Genomic DNA, 8,567 nt, shown 5'->3' on the forward strand with positions numbered 1-8,567 from the left:
GAATGATATGAGGATACAACAACAATGAATGCCATGAAACACTGAATGCCACGTCAACCGGGGAACGAAAATCTGGAATTGAATACATCATCGGGATCGGGGACTGCGCAACCAGCCCTGTAGAAATAAGTTATACAAGATAGCCACAAGTCATGGCAATTTCTTTATAGCCACAAGTCATGGCAATTTCTTTTCTGCATAGCAAAATGCTTATGTACATTTGAAAATAGAAGGAATTAAATGAAATGAAATCCTTTTGTTTTTATCTTGTTTCTTGTCTGAACGATGATTAATTTTACCATTTGAAAGTTAAACAAGTACTTCAAATATTTGTGCCGTAATGAACAAGAGATGCCCTTTTCAAGAGCACCGTAAACATAAGAGGGTCCACTCTTATAAAAATCCTCACGTTAAAGGGTTGGTTCCGGAAGAATCAATGCCCGGAATCCATAATGCCATCGGGAAAAAATACACCCGAAGCTGCATACGAAAAAGACGTAAAAAGCAAACTTACGCAAATACTTATTTAAACCCTCATGTAAAAGGGATAATTCTCGTAACCGAAATGCTTCGAAGAAAAAGCATCCGAGATTACACATAATAAAGCGCGAACAGAACAACATGCGCAGAATACTTAAGCAAATACGAAAGTTAAAGACTTGCATGAATATTCAAAACGAAAATAAGACTCAAACAATACTTGAGCAAAAAATATGTTCTTATTTACAAGGGCGCGCCAGAGTGATAAAGGTACAAAAATAAAAAAAGAAAGAAAAAGCTAAGCTGCAGCGTCTCAGGAATCAAGAGGAAGAGAAGTATCCACATTCCCAGGAGTTGGTTCCACCGAAGGCTCAACGTTTTCCCCAACTTGGTCTTCGGCATCATCACCTTCCGATCCCTCTTCAGTTTCCGAAAACTCGGAACCGGAATCAGAAGAACCTGGAGCGTCAGATTGCGCCAAGAGTCCATTTTTTGCAGCCAACTCAAGCTCTCTGGCCTTAGCAATTTTGGCATCAATGTCAATGATACCGGTCTTGGCCTCTTTCAAGGGTTTTCTCCTCATACTATACATGGAATAAGTTTTTTCAACAATGAGGGAAGCCGTTCGGCGCTTGAGTTCTTTGAGTTGAGCAACTTCGGCGGAAAGGTTTTCCGGGCGGACCTAACAGATTTGAGACTGACATCGAGCTCACGAACAATTGAACTATAGAGCCTATTATGCTCGATAATTTTCCTGTACTTCTCTTCCAACTGGGCATGTTTCGCTACCACAACAACGAGCTTTTCACTTTTGAAGTTTAAGGCTGCCTCTAAGTTAATCACTCTTTCAGCGGAGGCAGCCTCACGATCGTTTGCAGCAAGAACGGCGTTTTGGACTTCTACCCATTTAGCCTTGGCTTCATCAAATCTAACCCTCAGCGGCCCAATTTCTTGGCTAAGGATTACCACTTATTTCTCGCTTTGCTGCAAATGAGCCTCTAAACCAACGGCCTCGGTAGCCTTGGTTTCTAGTTCCGAGAGGCGGAGGACAGTCTGGTCCCGTTCGGCCAAAAGTTGATCCCGTTCAGAAGTAAGTTCTTCCTTCTTACGAATTAGCCTTTGAAGGCCCTCAGAAGCAAGAAAGTTGGCATATAAAACAAGAAGAGGTAAAACTTAGAGTATATTTATTCAAAAGTAGAAGAAGTAACAAAAGAAGAAAGGAACATACCGCTGCGGTGTTATGCATAGCATTGTTCAAAAAATACTCCCCAGAGAGTGTCTGAATCTTCTCCCAGTCTTTTTCTGAATCCAAAGGCTTTAGATAGTTAGCAAGTTCTGCCGGCCTCGAAAGCAAGTTGCACCTGGTAGAGCCCGAAAGGGTAACACTCCTCCTCCTCTGTGGATCTTCAGAAGGGACAGTATAATTTTGCCCCAAATTCTCATGAACTGGGGACTGTGGAGGAGGGGCACCTTCTTCATGGTCAGGAACAACCGATAGAGATGATATAGTAACCGTTGTTGGAAGAGTGGATGAAGATGGGAATGATGTAGCAGTTGCTGGTGATGGTGAAGGTGGAGATGAAGTTGATGGAGTGGAAGAGTGAGAAGCATTTGCATCAAATGCAGTGCTGGTTATTTGATGCTCGCCAACCAAAGATGGCTGGTTACAGCAATTGGGGGCCGAGAGTGGGAATTGGCATTATCTACCAAATCAAATTCTCCCCAAAGTGCTAAGACGTCATCTTCAGTTATTGCAATTGTCTCAACAAGTCGAGCATCATGTTGAGATGTATGTAAATAAGCTCCCTCATCACTAGCTTTTTCATCATCGTCGATCATCGCGATGTCTTTGATTGGCCCGGAAGGAGGACCAGTCATTATCGTCACCGGAGATGACTCAGGGGCATCAACCTTTGCCCTCTTATTCTTTTCCCTGGCCGCAGAGGAACGTCTTCTTTTTGGTTGCTTGTTCTCTGACAGGGGAATCCCTGAAGAAATGTTTGCACCCGAAGAAGGCCCGGAGACACCTGTTCGAGTAACTGCTTCCTGAAGCAACCTCGCCGCATCAGCAGGGTCAGCCAAAACATCCTCCTCGGGGACATCAACTGAGCCCGTAGGTAGACCTAATTTTGTGAACAAGTCAAAAAGGTTCAACCAAGTTCTTTATATACAAAAAGTGGAAACGGGGTAAATTAAAGTTACCATGATTTTTGGCCGTCCACCCGTATTTGATGGACAGTTCTTTCCACAAACGGGTTTCGAGCGTTGTGATGTCCAAGATCTTCTGAACCCACCAGTCCAAGCCTTCTATCACCGATGGGATCCATCGAGTCACTGTAACAAACGAAGGTTGAAGGATCAATACAAGCATGAAAGAATATTTAGTAAGAAAAGATGTATTAAAGAGAACTTACGAGAGCGGTTCCAAGCAACCGGAAAGGATGATGCCGTTGTTGGAATAATGTCACTGGTGGCACCTGCAACGAACTGTTCCATCCACCCAATGTTGTTGTCGTCGTCCATACTAGACAGCAAAGTATGGTGGCCACGCTTGCAAAGGTTTATCATTCCCCCGCGAAAGATTTTGGGGGAATAGAGATTCATCATATGAGCTAGGGTTAGCTCCTCTCCAGTTTCTAGGCACAGACGTCGAAGGCAGGCAACCGTCATCCACAATGAAGGACTTACCTATGCCAAACACACTTGGTAGCTAAGGCAAAACTCTGCAATCACGGAATCAAGCTCTCTGCTCAAAGAAAACGGACCCAAAGTAAAGTGATACGTGAAAAAATATGTAAACCCTTCCCTGGGAAGGGTCACTCGCTCCGATAGGTCAGGCGCAATGATGTCCAACTCATGACATCGACAGTCCTCTTTCACAGTAGGAATACTGGAAGGGCGAATAAAAGAAAGGTACCTACTAACAACCCATGTGCGAGGGTTAGCAGTAGGAAGTTTCTCTTCAAAATCCTTCAAAGTACGAAGCCTTCTTGGGATGATGGAACCCACCGTTGGAGGAACGGAATCCTCGGTTTTGTTTTTGCCCTTTGAAGAACTAGCACGTTTTGAAGAGGAAGCCATTGGAATAGAAGGAAGGAAAATTTCTGGTTCGAAGAAGATCAGAGAAAAGTTAGGAAATAAAGATGCAAATTAGAATATTGAGAGATTATGAAGTACATAAGAGAAGGATGATGCGTATAACTAAAATTTTGGCGGCTAAATTCATGGTTATGATTACCTCGATAATCGGCAAAATGTGTGCTAAATCATGGTAAGACACGTGTTCGGGGCATTAAATGCGGAGAGACATGCGTCTAATCAACTGTCAGTGGCCTTCAAAAGGAATTATAGTAATTTTTCTCAAAAGAGTATTTCTACCAACTTCCCGGTAACATAAAGTTATGTCACCGAAAAGCAAGGGGACTATTTGTATAGGAAAAATACGTCATGACACATGGTCGCTTAAAGGAAGGACACGTGGAACACAAGATGGAGATGGCCACCGAACATAGTTATTCCGCTTGTCACCAAAAGGAATAACGATCATAAAAGGAGTATTAAATGCTTTGCGCCCGGTAACATTTAATACGGAATATTCTGTAGCATTAAGGATGATGGCCCGTTACAAGGAATTTGGCATTTATGTCTAACATTACATCTTCATCAATGGCCCTCATAATTAACACTAAAGAAGGGCATGATCCTAGGACTTTCTTCCCTAAACATAGCTATAAATAGAGAGCTCAGTTATCATTGTAAATGACACGAATTTTTTGGCTAACTTACACTACATTCTATACAGCATTTTAATACAATTTTATTCTCTCGCTTTTGATCTTATCATTGTTGTGCCCGGAAACCTTGTTCCCGGACTCATTAGCTCTGCTATTTCATCTACATTCTAAGGCTAAGTATTTTACATTTCGTCAGTTATTTCATTACTTTTTGGATCAAATTAATTCACTTGTCTAGAAATCACGAACAAATTCAACTGTACCGTTTTTCGGGTAAACACTCTAAGTATAAAATGTTAAAATAAGATTAAAAAGCTCAATGTCCTCATTCACGTAAAAGAATGTTTCGAAAATTTTCATTCCAAAATATAAAATACGTGATTAAAAAATAATTATTGAAGTCAATACACTTTACTCTCTCTCGAGCCAATAATATATTCCGTAAGAAATGTTGTTTACTTTTCTAATTTCTAAAATGGATATAACAATGTAGTGACCAGTACTTTATTTACTCTTTAATTATTTTCAGTAGCTAAGATGAATTTGAATTCTTGAAATACTTTTAAGTAACAATAATTATAGCATTAAAAATACTTACTTATCATAGTATAAGAGCTAGATAAGTATCTCAATTATTAGCAAATTTTGCTAATGGAACTTACACAATATCTTTATGAAACATTCCAAATTAAAAGTTGTTTAGATAAGTACGGTTCAATATATAGGTCAAGATCATTTTTACTCTTAAAATTAGTTTAAACTGTTAAATTGTTTACCTAACAAAAGCTTAATTAAGAACTAATAATGCACCTTACCTAATCAATTAAATATATTCGAATGAGTAATATACTATCATATTCAAAATTCTCAATGAAATCAAGTAAGCTATCGTAGGACACGTAAGTACTAATAGAAAGTGGAAGACAATCTGTAGCGGATCCAACAAGTAGATTCGCAACAAAATTTAGTAATATATATATATATATATATATATATATATATATATATATACGTATAAATTTAAATATATCCGAGGCCGAGGGGTATGGTAGGATGGTTGATATGCTATATCTATAGCTATAATTCTCGAGTTCGAGTGTTGGAATATAAGACTTGTTAGAGAAAGAATTTTACCTCTTAGTGGGCCCGCTCGATGCGAATATGGATTAATCAGACCAGTAAATTTTAAATATCATATTAAACGAAGTCCAGCACAATAAACTCCCGTTATGCGCGTCGTTCGAGGAAGGGTCAGATCATAAGGATCTATTATACGCAGATTTACCTTGTATTTCTACAAGAGACTATTTGCACGGCTCGAACCCGTGACCTCCTGATCAAATGACAACAACTTTACCAGTTACTGCAAGGATACCCTTCTTTAAATACCATATTATTAAACCAAAAAAAGATATACATTATTGCATGACTTCTTTTTAAAGTTTTGAATTCATCACGCCTAAATTCTGAATTCGCGAGTAAAGAAAAATGACTTTTTGTGTACTGATTTGTTTTTGTTTCATATAAGAGGCTACAATCCAAGAACTCCTTTCACACCTTTCCTTCTTTGAAAGAAGGTAATCAAGTGGGAAAAGAGGAAAGATTGTGGTTGGTGAAAGAAAGGAAAGCTACTTAGAACAACAAACGTAGATAAGAAGTAATAAAGAGAATAATTTTAGAAAAACAGGTGACTTTAGAACCAAAGTTACAGGATTGGATAGAGGCGGATTCAAGATTTAAAGTCTATAATTTCTAAAATGATCTCAAATTAATATCAAATAATAACAAAGTTTATAATCAATAAAATATTTAGAAATATTTTACGAAATTTCGATACATATACATAGTCCGAATAAAAACTATTAAGGTCACGTGAACTCATAAGTAATACTGTAGATCCGTCTCTGGATAGGGTGGGGTATGTTGGGGGAGGCAAGAAAGCTCAGCTGCCCAACCAAACTTTAGAAACTTCGAATAATATGTCCAAGTGCCATGAATCAATTTTTCAAACATCTTGTTTTATTTGTTCTCGTGAAATAAATGTACATTTGTTTTCAAGAATGAATTAACTTTTGTTTTCTAAAGTTGCCGTTGGAGTAAAGAGTTTAGAAGTATTTGTTGTATTTTCAATAAACAAATTAAGGTTAATACGGACAATTTTATTGTTAATTAATGCCAATAGATGAATTCCTTAATATGTGTAAAAACAGTCAAAAATCAATTAAAATGGACCAGAGGTGGTGGTAAGGAATAAACTATACACGAACTAGCATTGAAAGTAAATGAGAGAAGAGAGACTAAAGGGTATGATGCCATGGATGGAATTCTTTCGAATCAAAGATCTCGGACCCGAACCTTGAGAATGAAAAAATTTCTTGTAGAGAGCGTTCCCTTTAATTGGCCTTACGCGGCGAAAATTCGAATTAGTCGGACTAGTGATTAACGACTACAGGATACTTATAAAAGAAAGAAAAAAAGAAGAGAGAGAGAGAGAGAATGTGTATTTACGTCAAAAGTATATCTAGAAGCCTTAGAAGAAATATAGGTTGAACCTTTAATTACTAGGGTTTTACTAGTTCTTCTTTTAATTACTAGGATTTTACTAGTTCTTCCTCTTAATTCAATTATTTTAGAATTTAATATTCCTAATGAAATGATGGGGCAACTAACATTAGCAAATAATATATATTAATTGAAGCTTAAATTGTAATCACCTCTACGCACGTACCTTGTTCAAATAAGTTGTAATGCAAGATCTTAATATGGCAATAATAAATGAAAAATAAATTTCTCAAGAGTCAAACAAATGTATAATAGTAACATTGTAGCAATTACTTTGTAATTATGGATTATTTCTTATTGTAGAATTTCTTTCATAACAACAATATCCAGATTAATTATTGCGCGCAACTTAACTATTTCACTGTACTTGTATCTTCTACCGGCACATATAATCAGGGACAAAGCTATACTTTGGTAAGGGTGGTCAATTGACCATCTATCGTCGAAAAATTACACTGCGTATATAGGTAAAATATTAAGTTTTAGAGGTATATAACATATGTTGAACACCCTTTGCCGAAGATCTTTTTACATTCTTTCAAGTTAGAACACCATTGGTCAAATGAGAAGAAATCACCTCGATCTTTTCTATTTCTTTTAGATTTTGAACTCTAATCTCCCACAATTTTCATTTGACTATATTGATCACTAAGCCATGCACTCACAAGTATCGTTCTTATTTTATAAAAATTAATTTATTTTTAAATAACTTTACATATCTTTTTAACTACTCTTCTGTAGATATTACGTCCCAACTTGAAGTAGTTTATGACATTCAATTCAAGTATAATTTCTTTTAGACAGAAAAGAACAGGAAGTCAGTAAAGTCATTTGTTTCCAACGAAAAATCCAAATAATATTTGATGGTAGGGAAAGTGGAAAGCAATTTGCACATTAGATAATAATTTTAAAATTTTAAAATAAGAAAAAAAAAAGTAAATTTCAGCTCGTCTTAGTTGAATGAAAAATACAAAATAAACGTTGCAAAGAAAATATTTTAGAAGAAAACAAAATCATTATGACTTTATCCATACGGACGCAACTTTTTATATTATATCTTAATAAAAAACTTTCCTACTATTGACTGGTCAATATTGTGACAAATATATTATTTACTGTACTAAATTGAACCAAAAAAAAATTCTTTAGTCAAATACCTTTGGTGTTTCTTTCATCCTCTTTTTGGAAAAAATGGGTATGCACAATTATTAAATTATCAATATTGAAGTCCACCTGTACTGCTGATCTTCCCCAACAAATCCAGAATGATGGTTACTAATTAAATGAACTTTTTTGATTTGGTCTTGGTTTAATTTTGAAATTAATTTTTTTGGAAAATATATAATAAATGTGAAAAGTTATGTGTTTTGGTTAGTTCTTGAAAAAATATATATTTCATATAATAGTGATATTCGGAGCAGCTTGCGCATATTTCAACTATTTTATCGGCTATCTTCTACCTTCCATCATTACAAATACCAAATAACTTTGTTATGTGTTTACCCGAAAAATGGATATAGTTGAATTTATATGCAGTTCCGAAGATATGTGGTACAACTTAACACAGAATGCTAGGATAAATAAAAGGATGAATATGGGTTAGAAAAAACGTAATCCAGGCGAATCAATTATGAACAGTGAATTTAGGATTTAACAAAATAGAATCAATCTAAGAAATTAGAAAGATCACTTTTCCTTATAGTGGAAATAATACAGTTTTTGATAGTCTAAATCTCCAAAAAGATATCCCTCCTCAGAATGATAGACAAGCCCTTTTATAGTGAAGGAGTT

Source organism: Nicotiana tabacum, chromosome 23 (genome assembly GCF_000715075.1).
Source record: "Nicotiana tabacum cultivar K326 chromosome 23, ASM71507v2, whole genome shotgun sequence".
Lineage (NCBI taxonomy): Eukaryota > Viridiplantae > Streptophyta > Magnoliopsida > Solanales > Solanaceae > Nicotiana > Nicotiana tabacum.